The sequence below is a fragment of the Rhinoderma darwinii genome, chromosome 2, assembly GCF_050947455.1.
Source record: "Rhinoderma darwinii isolate aRhiDar2 chromosome 2, aRhiDar2.hap1, whole genome shotgun sequence".
Classification (NCBI taxonomy): Eukaryota; Metazoa; Chordata; class Amphibia; order Anura; family Rhinodermatidae; genus Rhinoderma; species Rhinoderma darwinii.
Genome location: NC_134688.1, coordinates 449147005 through 449163049, shown reverse-complemented (window position 1 = coordinate 449163049; position 16045 = coordinate 449147005).

Sequence of the window (16045 nt, the reverse complement as noted above, 5' to 3'; positions counted from 1 at the left end):
AGAGGTCAATATGTGTAAAGCTACAAATCACATATCAATGGCCGTTCCCATTAATCAGTTGAAGAATTTCCATTTAATGTCAGATATGTTATATTTGGTAGTATAAGCTTAAAACATGGGTTATTGATTTAATGATTTTCATGAAAATCTTTCTACATATTTGTTTTTAAAGAAGTTTGAACTTGCAAGACAGTCAAGTTATAAAAAAGTAAAAAATAAATAAATTCTAATCTAAAAAAAATGCCGTTTGTCATTCAGTTTCCACAGTAGCTCTTCTAAGAAGGAATTCTAATAAGAATGGCATGCTGGTAAATTAAATACAAAAATATATAACTATAAAAAGCATTTTTAGCTTGTAATACCATAACTATTTGAATGATGATTTTTTAAGATGACTGCATAGGAAGATTTTCACTTTTCCAGGTCATGGAATATCAAGTTGTAAATCAAAATTAAATATTAAAGACATTTCACCTGTTATCTGTATCTCCATCAGTTGAACTTGGAATCCAGTTGGAAGAATGAGGAAAGGTCTTGCTCAAAATTTTTAGGTTATTGCCTTTGATAATGTGAATGTCCCCCCCCCCCCAAATGCCCAAATAATTGAAATGAAAGATATATCCCCCGTACATCGCCTTATTTAGACGAACGTGTGGAAATTCAGATGGAAAAAACAGCTGTTTTTCACGTCCGAGTGGCCCTCCGTATAGGTCCTGTTTTCACTTGGGTCTATGGAGGGATCCGTGAAAACGGAAGAAAATAGGACATGTTCGTCTATTTCTTCAGAGGAAAGGAAAGCTGAACTGAAACTATAGCTTCCGTTTGCATTACTCTTAATTTCAACAATAGTCGACTACGCTATTGTTTCCGTGAAAAAAAAGGAAACTTTACAGAATGGAAACAAACTGAAACGGAAGCATTACCATTGAAATTAATGGTAATGCAAACAGAAGCTTCCATTCTGCTTTCCGTTCCTCTGATGGAATGGATGAACGGAAACCTCAAACGGAAACCAACGCTGATGTGAACAGGCCCTAACACTTTCTTTTATAATGTTTATGTTTTAAGGAACCACTTCTGATTATGACTTAAAAAATAGCATAAAAAATTGCATTAACTAACATGTCAACGTATATTTTTTTTCTACTGCCATGTATGTTAAACGGACTGTTTTAAAACTGGTTAGGACCATCTTTTGCCCTATATACTCAGTGGTAACATTATTAGTCATTCTGTTCTAAAGATATAATCTACCTAAAAATTTGAGTAGCTCTGAAAGTAAATTACTTTAGCTCTCTTGCCCTGAGTTATAGCATGTCTTATACCACAGTGTTGTATTCTGATTTTGACAGGTTGCCTCTTTGTAAAGACACTGAACAAGCAGGAAATACTGGCAGATGTGAATCTCGAAACCTACCAAATTTGTAAAATCTCAAAATGTTTATGTAGATTACATTTTTAAAGGGGTTTTTCCACAAAGGACATGTATGACCTATCGGATATGTCATAAATGTCTGATTACTGGGAGCCCCACCGCTGGGAATCCCAATGATCATTTGTATCGGAGTCCTTAGTACCCCCTTCATTCTCACTGTGCAACAGAATAGCGCTTGGCTGTCTCAAACTCGGTCGTGCAGTGAGAAGGAAGGGAGGGTTTGAGATCCCATTCTAGTGATTAGTGAGGGTCCAAGAGGTGTGCACCTCCCTTACCAATCAGACATTTATTACCTGTCCCTTTAAGTAAATTGTGATTGAAGTTCCGAACTGAGCCTATTCTGTAATTTTTCAAAATCTTTGTTGAATCCACTTGTATTAGACGCAAAATATTTCTCAGCCTCTGTTCATTAACACGGCTCTTGGACAAAAGCCTTTTTTTTTGTTGTGAATTTTCTCCAAAATATGTGTACAAAACACACACTGAATACTATTCCTGACTTCATTTGCATTACAAAACACCAGCATATTTAATGCACTACCACTTTCAGCCAATAACTATTTAAGGGAGTCATTTTGCTTTTGTGAATGACAAGCTTTTATGTGAGAGAAAGCCAGTGTATTATTATTCAAAACCGCCACATGGGGAGAACCTGCCTCTATATTTTTGTCAGTTTAAAGGATAAAAATAAAAATCTGCTAAGAGTATTTTCTGTCAGCTCAAAAATGAGGTTCTCATTATTTCTTACCAAGTGGGCTACACAACATTATAAGCTTGATGCATTCTGCATGACATAGGGAACATGTTAATATTAAAGGAACACTCCAGGCAAAACTGATGCAATGTGTTGTACCTATTGTTGGGTCTGATGGGATGGTGCATGACACAGGGATTCGAAGAACACCAAATAAATAATCCCTGTGCCATAAGGACCTGCACTAGGTGTAATACGCTGTATCACTTTTGCCTGGCGTGTTCCATGAAATCCATATATTGTAAAAAGAGCAAACAAGACTGATTAAATGTAATGATCCCAACATCAGATAATATGTTAACGGGTAACTAAAGTTTAAAAAAACTTTTGACATGTTATATTGACAAGTCAGATTTTTGATCAGTGGGGGTCCGAGCACTGAGACCCCCACCTATCGCTAAGACTAAACTGCAGAAGTGCTCGGGTGAGGGCTGTGCCGCTTTGTTTCTAATCGACTTTCTTCGGAAAGCCGAGTGAGCGGTGTACGGGCTCATAGACTTCCACTGTTTGCTCAGGTTTCCGAGAAAAGACGATCAGAAATAAAGCAGCACACCACCCAGCGCTTCTGTCTCTTCGTTTTAGTGTTTTGTGGGGGTCTCAGTGCTTAGATTGAAAACTTCTAAGATGTCACTACGACATGTCAAAAGTTTTTTAAAAGTTTAGTTTCCCTTTAAAGAAGCTCTGTCACCACATTATAAGTGGCCTATCTTGTACATGATGTGATCGGCGCTGTAATGTAGATTACAGCAGTGTTTTTGTTTTTTTTTAAAAACGATCATTTTTGACTGAGTTATGACCTATTTTAGCTTTATGCTAATGAGTTTCTTAATGGAGAACTGGGCGTGTTTTACTTTTTGGCCAAGTGGACGTTGTGGAGAGAAGTGTATGACGCTGACCAATCAGTGACCAATCAGCATCATACACTTCTCCCCATTCATTTACACAGCACATAGCGATATAGCTTACAGCGTAATCTTGCGAGATTACGCTTGCCTTGCTGTAAATCTCACAGAATCTTTAGCGATGTGTCAGGATTCTGAATAGACATCACGTCCTGGCTGGAGGTAATGTATATTCATTGTCAGGACACTGCAGTAATGTTATAGTGTGTTTATGTGGCTGCACGTAGTGATCTAGCTATATCGTTATGTGCTGTGTAAATGAATGGAGAGAAGTGTATGACGCTGATTGGTCACTGATTGGTCAGCGTCATACACTTCTCTCCACAACGCCCACTTGGCCAAAAACTCAGTCAAAAACGATAGTTTTCTAAATAAAAAACACTGCTGTAATCTACATTACAGCGCCGGACACAACATGCCCTCCAGTGTGAGAGATACTCTTTGAATCTGCCCTCTTATAAAATTCCCTAGGGGTACGTCATCAGCGCATGCGCAGTAGTGCCGATTATAACAGCGTACATATTGTTTATACTGCGCATGCGCTGACTAAGATGCAGGTCCGCACGCGTGTTCACTACACTACGGGGCCAAGTGTGAACTCGCCAAGTACGCTACCTGGCTTATATCACAGCAAGCAGGGAGGGACAGGGGGTTGAACAGGGCAATGACGCGCTAGCACTTTGATGCAAGGAGACACCCTCGTTGAACTGAAATGCTAATTTGCATAATCTTAATAAAAGTGTTTTTAATGCAAAGCAGGCATCCTGGGGAATAATGAAAACACATTTAATATCAGATTAGCATGAACTATATTAGCATACTGCTAGTTCAAAACAAAGTTCTGGTGACAGACTCCCTTTAACCCCTTAATGACCGGGCCATTTTGCACGTTAATGACCAAGGATTATTTTTTGTTTTTTCACGGTCGCATTCCAAGAGTCGTAACTCTTTTTTTATTCCGTCGACATAGCCGTATAAGGGTTTGTTTTTTGCGGGACGAGCTGTATTTTGTAATTGTACCATTTTTAGATGCTTATAATATATTGATTAACTTTTATTAACTTTATTTTAGGAGAGAATTGAAAATAAGCAGCTATTCCAGCATTAATTTTCACGTTATAAATTTACGCCGTTTACTATGCAGCGTAAATAACATGTTAACTTTATTCTATGGGTCGGCACGATTACAGGGATACCAAATATGTAAAGGTTTTATATGTTTTTTCTACGTTTGCACAATAAAAACCCTTTTTGAAAAAAATTACTTGTTTTTGCATCGCCGTGTTCCAAGAGCCGTAACGTTTTTATTTTTCCGTCGATGTGCCCGTACGTGGGCTTGATTTTTGCGGGACAATGTGTAGTTTTCATTAGTACTATTTTGGGGTACATAGGACTTATAGATTAACTTTTATTTTATTTTTTATGGGGGGAATGGGAGAAAAGAGCGAATTTTGACGTTGTTTTTTGCATTTTCTTTGGACGCCGTTCATCCGGCGGTTTAATTAATATGTTCATTTTATTGGTCAAGTTGTTACGATCGCGGGGATACCATATATGTGTGTGTGTGATTTGTTTTGACCGTTTTACTAAATAAAACCACTTTTTGGGCCAAAAAAGTAGTTTTATTTGACTTTGACTGTAATTATTTTTTATTTTTTTTCACAAACTTTATTTAACTGTTTTACATTTTTTTTTTTAGTCCCACCAGGGAACTTCACTATGCGATGTGCCGATCGCATATATATTGCTTTGGTATACTTCGTATACCAAAGCATTATTGCCTGTCAGTGTAAAACTGACAGGCAACCTGTTAGGTCATGCCTCCGGCATCATCTAACAGGCAGATGCTGAAGGCAGACCTGGGGGTCTTTGTTAGACCCCTGGCTGTCATGGAAACCCGACGGCGACCCGCGATTTGTTTGCGGGGGCGCCGATCGGGTGACAGAGGGAGCTCCCCCCTCTGTCAAACACATTAAATGCCGCTGTCACTATTGACAGCGGCATTTAATGGGTTAAACTGCCGGAATCGGCGCGCGCTTCGATTCCGGCAGTTGCAGCAGGAGCCAGGCTGTGTATAACAGCCGTGCTCCTGCCGCTGATCGCGTGGGTACAGTCTCAGTACCCGCGCCATCACAGGACGGATATATCCGTCCTCCTGCGCGAACTAGCAGCTGCTGAGGACGGATATATCCGTCCTTCGGCGTTAAGGAGTTAAGGCATTATTGCTATTTTTTTGTGTGTGCTAAATATGGAGGGGCCAGATAAGTGCTGGCATTAGGAGAATAACAAGGATTGCGGGATTAGTTGTGCTTTTTAATGGCACAATTTTTGGGTACATATAATTTTTAGATTAACTTTTATTAACCTTTTTGGGGGGGATTATAAAAAAAAACTGAAATTCCGCCATTGTTCTATGCGTTTTTAAATTGACGCCGTTCACTATGCAACGTAAATAACATGTTACCCTTATTCTATGGGTCGGTACGATTACGGCGATACCACATATGTAGATTTTTTTTATGTTTTACGACTTTTGCACAATAAAAACACTTTTGAACTAAAATTATTTGCTTTTGCATCGTCGCTTTCCAAGAGCCGTAATTTTTTTATTTTTCCATCAATGTAGTGATTTTTTGGGCTTGTTTTCTGCGGGACAAGACGTAGTTTTGAATGGTACTGTTTTGGGGTGCATGGGACTAATTGATTCATTTTTATTAAGACTTTTTAGGAAGGCAATGGAAAAAAATTGCAATTTCGCCACGGTTTTTTGCGTTTTTTTTTACGGTGTTCACTTTGCGGTTTAAATTACATATTAACTTTATTAATGGAGTCATTACGGTCGCGGCAATACCACATATGTGTACTTTTTTTTTTTTTTTTTTTACACTTTTACTAAATAAAACCACTTTTTATGGAAAAAAATGGTTTTATTTATTTTTTTACTGTACTTTTTATTAATAATCTTTATTTCACTTTGATGACTTATTTTATTAGTCCCACTAGGGGACTTTACTGTGCGATGTTCCGATCGCTGCTATAATGCTCTGGTATACTTCGTATACCAGAGAATTATTGCCTGTCAGTGTAAATCTGACAGGCAATCTGTTAGGACGTGCTTCCGGCGCGTCCTAACAGGAATATGTCCAGGGCAGACCTGGGGGCTTTTATCAAGCCCCCGGCTGCCATGACACCCTATCGGAGACCCGCGATTGCATTCGCGGGCCGCCGATGGGTGACAGAGGGAGCGCACTCCCTCTGTAAACAAAGTTAAATGCCGCGGTCGCTAATGACGGCGGCATTTAACGGGTTAAACGGCCGCGATTGAAGTAAACTTCGATCGCGGGCGTTGGAGCAGGAGCTCAGCTGTCATCAGACAGCAGAGCCCCGGCTCCTGCCTGCACGGGAGACCCGTGCAGGACTTAGACTAGGCTGACGTGAAAAGGCGTCAGCCTAGCCTAAAGCCCATTAGTGACCGACGTAAAAAGGCGTATTAGTGGTCACTAAGGGGTTAATAAGAAAAATGATCCAGAATTCTGTCACAATTTGTTGCAAAGTTTTTTTTTCCAAAAAATAAAGAAAACATACATGTGTTTTAGACACTTTTTATGCCTGCTGAATTAAAAAAAAAATGTTAAAAAAGGAGAAAGACTAAGGCCTCATGCACACGACCGTAGCCATGTGCATGGCCGTGATATTCGGGATGGCCGGCAGCGGACTGTCAGGGGCCATGAACACGGCCATTATTTTTAATGAGCCCGACCCGCAGAATACGTCCGTAATAAGACATGTTTGTTCTTTCTGCGGTGCGAGCTCCCGGGCCATGCACGGACCGTAAAAACTACAGGCGTGTGCATGGCCCCATAGAAATGAATGGGGCCGCAATTCTCTCGTGGATTTTCGGGTGAATTGCGACCGCAAAAGCACGTTCGTGTGCATGAGGCCTAAAAGGAGTCATAAAAAGACACTACATTTATTACCAATGTACTACATTTTTTGGCACAAATTACTAAAATTACTCATGTACGCCAGATACAAGCCAGTAATTTTGCGGGAATCAAACCACTGTAGCCCAACCAATTGCTAGAACAAAGTTCAGATGGGCTAGGAAAACAATGTGCCACTTTGATAGCTGTGGGTTTTATATGGCTTTTTTACGGCAGCCGCATTGACAGTGACTAACCATAACTGGCCGACTATGTGCCCTCCGAAAAGAGAAGAGCAAAGCCGACAGCAGGGAAAGTAACACTTTGTTCTAGTATTCCATCTATTGGATCGGTTGGATTTCCACCAATTGGACATTGGTGGCGTATCCTAGTGATATACCACTAATATCTATGCTTATATAAACCCTTTAATAACCTCTCACACATATAAACATTATTTTTTTAATTGCGTCCGCAGTTTGTAAATTTTTTTATTTACACATAAAATATTTTTTCAGTGTTCTTTTCTTTTAAATATTTTGTGGGAAAAACTGCTTTTTGAGCGTATGCATTTACACATTAATAATACCTACATAAGCACATTTTGCTGCAATGTTTCTTTCTGTTCACTTTTTGATGTTCTATTATGTTACATCTTCATTTTTGCTGCGTAGTGTGGCATTCCTTTTAATTTGGATTAAACATATTGCACTAATTTTGATACTACAATATTCAATTCTGTCATTAACATAATATATGCACACACAACATTCCACTTTTATATGTAATTGGCTCCTACTTATAAAGAAAAAAAATTGTCACATTCTGTGGAGCAACTAATTAAGGTAAAGAATGTTGAAGATTGCTACTTTCTTTACAGTAATGTTCATTTATATGTCATTAACATTAATCCTCTTTAGAAATGTTTTAACTATATTGCATGTATTGTAAGTTGTATGAAAGGCAAAATAGCATTCAATTATTGCATTATAAAACCTATTATGGATAACTTGTTTGGAACACACCCACAAATGTTCTGTGTTGAAGTGGATGATGTGGAACATCCAAATTATCATCATATACTGGGTAAATAATAAAAAAACATATACTACAGGATGCAGATTTTGCACTGTAAGGGCACGGCCAGACGTGGTGGAATTGCTGCGGAATTCCGCTGCGGACAGTCCGCAGTGGAATTCTCCAGCGGCCGTTTTTTACATTTGTTTCAATACATTTTTAGGCAAGTTAGTTCAGACGTTGCTGAAAACTCCACTGCGGACCATAGGCTGCAGTGCGGAATTTTCCCTCTGCAGCATGCACTGTCTGTTGCGGAGAAGAAGCAGAATTTCACTGCGGATTTCAGCCTTTGCAATGCAAAAACTGAAATCTGTGGCAAGTCCGCTGTGTTTTCTGCAACGTCTGAATTACCTGTCAAATATGCAAATGTTGGTGCAGATTCGTTGTGTAAATGCCCCAAAACTGCACCAACATTTGCAGTGGAAAAACTATTATTATTTTCCGCAACGTCTAAACTAATTTACCTAAAAATTTATAGAAACCAATGAAAAGAACGGTTGCTGCAGATTTCCACTGTGCGGAATTCAACAGCAATTTTGCCACATCTGAATGTGCCCTTAAAGAGTGTTATCTATTTAGGGCACATTCAGATGTGGCAAAATTGCTGTTGAATTCCGCGCAGTGGAAATCTGCAGCAGCCGTTCTTTTCATTGGTTTCTATAAATTTTTAGGTAAATTAGTTTAGACGTTGCGGAAAATAATAATACAGAATTTAGGTTGTGGTGCAGAATTTTCACTCTGCAACATGCACATTATGTTGCGGAAAAGCAGCGTATTTTCACTGCGGATTTCAGCCTTTGCAATGCAAAGGCTGAAATCTGCGGCAAGTCCGCTGTGATATCTGCAACGTCTGAATTACCTGTAAATTATGCAAATGTTGCTGTAGATTCGGTGCATAATTGCCACAAATTTGCAGCAACATTTGCAGCAGAAAAATTCCACCACGTCTGAACATGCCCTTATAGTGGTCTTCAACCTAAGGTTTTCCATCTGTTGCGAAACTACAAGCTGCCAAGCATGCTGCCAAGCATGCTGGAAGTTGTGATTTGGCAACAACTGGAGAACTGCAGGTTGATAGCAAATGCTTTACAAAATGAACACTTTTCTTAATTTATGTAACATCTGTAAGATACATCAAACAAGCTATAGACATGTATACACTTTTCTTGAATTGCTTACACTTATACAGTTTGTCATGATACCAATTCACTACAATCTCACGCCATCCAGCATAAAAACGTATTCCTTAACGTATACGTTTTTAACATTTGAGTCTATGGGTGATTGATTGCCAATGGATGAATGACAGATAGCGTCCATTTAAGGTATACATTTTTCATGTTTGTTTAACCCCTTGCCTACATTTCACTGCAATTGGTTGGTATCAGGGATAACTCTGATCCCAGCTGGTTATACGGTCAATAGCGACCGCAGCATCTAAGTCGTTAGAAATAAGGGCACTGCCCCCTCCAACAGCCCTTCGGACACAACCGTGGAGTTCCGATGGTTATTATGGCAGTCTGGGGCCCCCAGGTCTGCCATCCTTCTGCTCCTCTTCAGCCCAGCCAGAGGATGAACTTAATAGGAGCCGGTAAAAAACACATTATACTACAATACATAACTATATCAGTATATTGTGAAAGTGATCCAATGATCACTAGATCAAGTCCCTTAGGGGGACTAATAAAAAATAGAAAAACACAGTTACATAAAGGATATATATATATATATAAATATATATATATATATATACATATATATATATATATATATATATATATACATATACATATTAAAAGTTTTTTTGAAAAAAAAATTTCCCATTGTTCCCCAAAAGTAATGTTAAAAAAAACTTTATGTATGGCCACGTCTGTAAAAGCCGATAGAAGTTCAAACTATTACAATATAACAGTATTTAACCCGCACAGTGATCGCCGTAAAAAAACAAACAAAAACATCAGAATTGTTATTTTTTTGTCACCTCATCTCCCACAAAAAACGGAATAAAAAGTGATTAAAAAGTCATATGTACCCCATAATGGTACCAATAAAAATTACAGCTCATCTTGCAAAAAACAAGCCCTCACATCGCTCGATCAAAGGAAAAAGAAAAAAGTTATGGGTCTCAAAATATGGTGGCACTAAACAAAATTACTTTTAACAATTAGTGTTTCTTTGTAAAAGCAGTAAAGCATAAAAATGAAACATATAAATTTAGTATCACTGTAAGGGCATGCCCACACGTGGCGGATTTCCTCCGCAACTGTCCGCATCAATGCGGCACAGAATCTGCGTGGCAGATTCTGCGGCGGATCTGCCCAAAATGTGCAGTAAATTGATGCGGACTAGCTGCTGCGGACTGCGGTAAAAGTGCTTCCCTTCTCTCTATCAGTGCAGGATAGAGAGAAGGGACAGCACTTTCCCTAGTGAAAGTAAAAGAATTTCATACTTACCGGCCGTTGTCTTGGTGACGCGTCCCTCTTTCGGCATCCAGTCCGACCTCCCTGGATGACGCGGCAGTCCATGTGACCGCTGCAGCCTGTTATTAGCCTGTGATTGGCTGCAGCCGTCACTTAGACTGAAACGTCATCCTGGGAAGCCGGACTGGAGACAGAAGCAGGGAGTTCTCGGTAAGTATGAACTTCTATTTTTTTTACAGGTTGCTGTATATTGGGATCGGTAGTCACTGTCCAGGGTGCAGAAACAGTTACTGCCGATCGCTTAACTCTTTCAGCACCCTGGACAGTGACTATTTACTGACATCTCCTAGCAACGCTCCCGTAATTACGGGAGCCCCATTGACTTCCTCAGTCTGGCTGTAGACCTAGAAATACATAGGTCCAGCCAGAATGAAGAAATGTCATGTCAAAAAAGCAAGACGCATCCGCAGCACACATAACATGTGCATGACAGCTGCGGACTTCATTGCGGAAATTAGAATCTCCATTGAAGTCAATGGAGAAATTCCGCCATGAGTCCGCAACATCCATTGCATGCTGCGGACACCAAATTCCGCACTGCAGCCTATGCTCCGCAGCGGAATTTTCAGCCTCGTCTAAACGAACCCTACTAAATAGAAGTGGAAGTCAATGGAGAAACGGCTCCGCTGCGGATTAACGCTGCGGAGTGTCCGCAGCGGAATTCAAGAGCAATTCCGCCACGTGTGGCTTTGCCCTAATAGTATTGACCCGCAGAATAAAGTTAATATGTCGTTTTTACGGCATGGTGAATGCCGTAAAAATGAAACCCAGAAAAACAATGGTGGAATCACAGTTTTTTTTCCATTCCACTTCACAAAGATTTTTTTCAAGTTTCCTAGTACATTATAAGGTACCATGAAAAACTACAACTTGTTTTGTGTGAACAGGGCCTTAGTTAATTAGAAGAAAGGTGTCCGGACCAATGAGCCAATCTCAGAATAGCTTATGAAGGGGTGAAGTCTGTATTTATGTTTGCTTTGTCATATTTCTAGTCATTTTAATGACTTACCGCTGATTTTCCTATTTGCTCTATAAAACTGCAACATAATAGTACAAAATATAAGTCAGTATTCTCATGATTCTCAAATTAGAGAAAAAACAGAAATCTTACCCACCAGCCCCTAACCTAGTTCACATTATAAAGGTGTTCTTCTATTTTTCCACATACCACCTCTAACTTGCTTTTTAGAAGAGAATAATCCAGAATCTTCCTTTTAGAAATCACTGTCTGCAGACAGTAGCTCTGGTAACTACATGTCCCATAATGCATACCCAGACATCAAATAGGTAAAATTGGCCAGATTACGTCTAATAGAAGCTAACATTATTCAGGTCATTTCACATTGTGAGCAGAATACTAAAGAGGGACAGATGCATAGGAGAAGCTTTAGGCTGTGCCCTATGCAGCAGCATGCATGTCACAGGCAGTGTGCAAAGTCAATCCCACTGCTGATGATTATTTGGCAATAGTTTTACATCTTCTACAGGAAGAATCGCGGTGCAGAGGAGAGTCAGTGATAAAAGTAGAATAATATACTTTATGTGCACAACTTTGTGGTGTTCTCACACATTCTCTTGGAAAATAAAATTGCCCAATCACAACTATACGCTCTTATGAAACAAAAAAGAAAAATAACACTATTTTTATATTTTCTCAGCTTATTTCGATTTGTAAGTGTATGTTATGTAATGTTTTAATTGTTAGACTATACAGTATATAATAATGGAAATTCTCTTTTAAATACAGCATAGATGGACCGAAGTAATTAAAGAGCTTTTATTATTTGTCCTGATTACTTCTTTGTGTAAACAGTCAGAACACTAATTGGGTTTTGATATAAATTGTTTTCATTTGCTGATTAGACGAAAGGGGATATCAAGAATTTCCGCTTAACCTTACATTTTTATTTTAATTACTATTACATCAATGTTATACAATACTCTTTCTACAAATGTATTTGATTTTAAATATTCTGTTAGAATATAAAATATAAATTACAGTGATCGTTACTTCCATTCATAGACAGTAAAATGATGGTAAGGCTAGGTTTACATCACATTTTAGCATCCTGTTAAAACATCCTGCTTGTTTATTTTTATCATGTTAAAATAGGATGGTGCAACTGAAAGACTATCCAGTAGCATCCTGTTGCCATAGACTTGCAAAATACATAAATTGGGTTCCTTCAACAGCACAGAGAAATAAGACAATCTTTGTTTATCTGTCCTGTTGAAGGAACGGATCCTGATGGAAACTTGTAAAATGGAGACAATTTGACACTTTAAAGGCCTGTTCACACCTGTGTTTGGCCATTTAGTTGTTCTGCTCTGTTAGTGGAGCAGAACAAGGAAATACTGGAATCAACGGATACCACCGGCAGCCGACTGAACCCATTGACTTTAATGAGTTTCGTCGACTTTCTGTTGGGGTGTCTGTGGTTTTACCAGAAACAATAGTGCAGCATGCTGTGTTATTATTTTCCGGTAATCTATGCCAGATCTGCGACAGAGGCCCCTAAATGTGCCTCCAATGCACATGTTAACATGGCCTTAACCATGACGGAAGCCCCTTTGAAAACCTATGGATTCATTAAAGGATCCGTTTGAAAATGAAAAAAAAAACAACGCATATTAACGTTTGAACAGGATGCTCAAACATCTTGGGAAAGAGTCCTTATTTTGCAAAAACTGGAAATATTTTTATTTCTTAAATTCACTTCTTAAATAATTTCACATGAATGAGACTGTTCACACTAATTTAGCCTTGAGAAAGACCCTATATGTTTTACGGGTCGAAACGTTGCTGTCTTATCTGGATGTTTAACGAATAAAAACTTTTTGGATACCATTGGAGATGCGTGCTGTGGTCCAAATTACAATGGAGACGTGTTTACACAAGTGTCATGACTCCCATTCATAACAAAGCCTTAACAGTTTTGATGGATTCATTTTCAAGAAGATCCCAGGGAATCCTACTGAATAAAGTCCCTTTTATACGCGTCAATTATCAGGCAAACGAGCGTTCACAGAACGCTCGTTCCCGATCATTGCCCTGTGTAAACAGGGAAACAATCAGCTCATTCATTGGCTGATTGTATAGTTTATTCAGCTGAAAATATTATCGTGGCGGCAGCACATCTCCATGTCTAAACAGGGAGACATGCTTCCAACATGATAGAAATGTATGGGGACAAGCGATCGTAGTAAGTATTCCTTACACCGCTCCTTGTGAAAGAAGCAAATGTGCAATGAACAACCAGCTGTCCCGTTGATGGGTGCTCCTTTACATGGCCTACGTTTACACGGCCCACGTCGGCCCCTTACAATGTAGTTCTTCAGGTTCCTACCAAGGTATTAGTATTTTTGATGGCAAGAATAACACTGCAGACTGCACTATTTTTGTCATCAAAAATACCAGGACCCATGAAGAAAAATAATTATGTAAATGTGAATGAGTCTTATAAAGTTTAATTGGATATGAAACATGCAGTATGTGAAATGGATAAGTTCAGTGAACAATGCTTCTTCTTTACAAAAGTGTCATGGGTCCATACTTAAAGGCTATGTAAACCTTTTTTTAAAAGGCATTTTTTTTATATATAATAATAATATTAAATGGTCAATCAGTGTGATTGGTGCAACTTTATAAAGTTTTTATTAAAAAATCGTTTTACTTTTTGAGATACAGCTGCTTTGTATTATCTGTACAGAGCAGCTGTATCATTCGTTGTGACCTGAATCCGTCAGTCCCGCGGACCTGACGGGTTCAGTGTCAGCGGGTCCTGCGTGCCTCTGACACGCAGGATCCACCTGTAGTCTATCACATCTAAGTTAAGTAACTGAAACAAAAAGTCTTTGCGCCTGTAGCATATTAATCTCTTGAAACAAAAAATATTTTTAGATGTTTCAATCAGTTCATATATAGCTTATATAATTAAAGAAAATAATTATAGTGATGATAATAATAATAATAATAATGAATTAAGGATTCATCTATGTAGGAACTTTGAATGGGGAAACCCCCTCTCTCTTAATAATCTCAAAATTCTCTAATAAATATTTTAAAACCAGACCACAACACATTTACCCTAATACAATGAACTACTGTTAGGCTAAGTTCACACGTATCGCAAATACTGTGGATTTTCCACAACAGATTTCATTGTGGAAAATCTGCAGCGTAATACAGTAGCAGCAGAGTGGATGAGATTTGAACCTCATCCACACACTGCGTAAAAAAAACAGCCGAAAAAACTTTCGTAAATGGAGCTGCAGTGCTATTTTTGGCTGTAACAGAAGGCAGTTTGTTTACCAAAGGGCAGGAGAGCGGTAAAATAATGAGTGTGTTTAGGCAACAGTGAAGCATGGTGGAGGTTCCTTGCAAGTTTGAGGCTGTATTTCAGCAAATGGCATTGGGGATTTGGTCAGGATTAATAGGGTCCTCAATGCTGAGAAATACTACCAGATACTTATCTATCATGCAAAACCTGCTTCTCAACCTCATCAAGTCTGTCTGGAATTACATAAGGAGACAGAAGGATATGGGGAAGCGACATCCCCAAAAGATCTGTGGTTAGGTCTCCAACATGTTTGGAACAACCTCCCTGCTGAGTTCCTTCAAAAAATTTACCTTGAAAATTGCTACTATTTTGAAGGCAAAGCGTGGTAAAATTATTAAAGTGCGTGCTGATGGCAAATATATCTTCCATTTTCTAGTTAAAGTATAATAAAAGGCTAATTTGTGTGAATAAACACTCCTCAACATTAAAATTACAACACCAAGTAGGACAAGCCTTAAGGTTATGCAAATCGAGTAAGTAGCTGGTGTCGCTATGATCTGCAAATTATCTAATTTTTACATGAAATATCAGATCAATTGGTGTGGGATAATTGTGTGATGCCTCCTGTTTGTCGATGTGTCAGTTATTGCCACTGGTCGCAAACTGAGAGGGACAGAATCCTTGAACTGAGAGACCTTGGTTTATCACTCCGGCTGATCGCTACGCGCCTAGACTGAGATATCATCACTGTTATCTCGGCCTAGTACAGAAACTAGTGTCGACACAAACCATCAGAATGCGTTTGAACGACATTGGGTTATGAGCCAGACATCCAGCTACAGATGTTCCATTGATCAGACGCCACCGCTCTCAAAGGCTATCATGGTGCACATCAAGACGGCAATGGAGGCTGGAATAGAGGTCTATCCTCTTCAGCGATATGTACCACTTTTGTTTCGGATGCAATGTTAGCCGGAAATTGGTCTGGAGACCACGTGGGTATTGCCATGAAGAGGCCTTCACAAGGGAACATCACACCGGTCCTACTCCCGGAATTATGGTGTGGGATGGCACAATGTACGGTAGCCAGACTCCTCTAGTCTTCATTTCAGGTGCACTAACAGCTCAGCATTACATTAATTTAGTCATAGATCCAGTAGTATGGCCATTTCTCAAAGTGTCCCAGAAGCTGTT